This window comes from Myotis brandtii, unplaced genomic scaffold (genome assembly GCF_000412655.1).
Source record: "Myotis brandtii unplaced genomic scaffold, ASM41265v1 scaffold509, whole genome shotgun sequence".
In the NCBI taxonomy this organism is placed as follows: domain Eukaryota; kingdom Metazoa; phylum Chordata; class Mammalia; order Chiroptera; family Vespertilionidae; genus Myotis; species Myotis brandtii.
In genome coordinates, this window is record NW_005369409.1 from 331,651 (window position 1) to 332,448 (window position 798).

Here is a 798-nt window from a genome sequence, read left to right on the forward strand (position 1 = left end):
TTTGGCTCAGTGGATAGAGCGTCGGCCTGTGGACTGAAAGGTCCCAGGTTTGATTCCAGTCAAGGGCATGTACCTTGGTTGCGGGCACATCCCCAGCAGTAGGGGGGCAGGAGGCAGCTGATTGAGGTTTCTCTCTCATCGATGTTTCTAACTCTCTATCCCTCTCCCTTCCTCTCTGTAAAAAAAAAAAAAATAAAATATATTAAAAAACAAAAAACAACCACCCTAGCTGGTTTTGGCACAGTGGGTAGGGCGTCGGCCTATGGACTGAATGACCCCAGGTTCAATTCCAGTCAAAGGCACCTGCCCTGGTTGCGTGCTTGAACCCAAGTAGGGGGTGTGCAGGAGGCAGACAATCAATGATTCTCTCTCATCATTGATGTTTCTATCTCTCTCTCCCTCTTCCTTCCTCTCTGAAATCAATAAAAATATATTTTTTTAAAAATTATAAAACATGATATAAAAACAATGACTAATAAATTGATTAAACTGAGAAAACAAGATGGCAGCATAGGTAAACACCTGAAATTGCTGCATCACACAACCACTTCAAAAATACAACTAAAAGACAAAACGGACATCATCCAGAACCACACGAAGGCTGGCTGAGTGGAGATTCTACAACTAGAAGGAAAGAGAAAAGCACACTGAGGCTCAGAGGAGGTGCAGAAGTGCAGAGGTATGGAGGCACACGCGGAAAGGGCTGGCAACTGAGGACACAGTTGTCTTTTTCAATCGGGAGGGAGACACAAGCTCCCGACAGCCCTGACTCCAGTTCCGGGCAAGTCTCTGGGGACC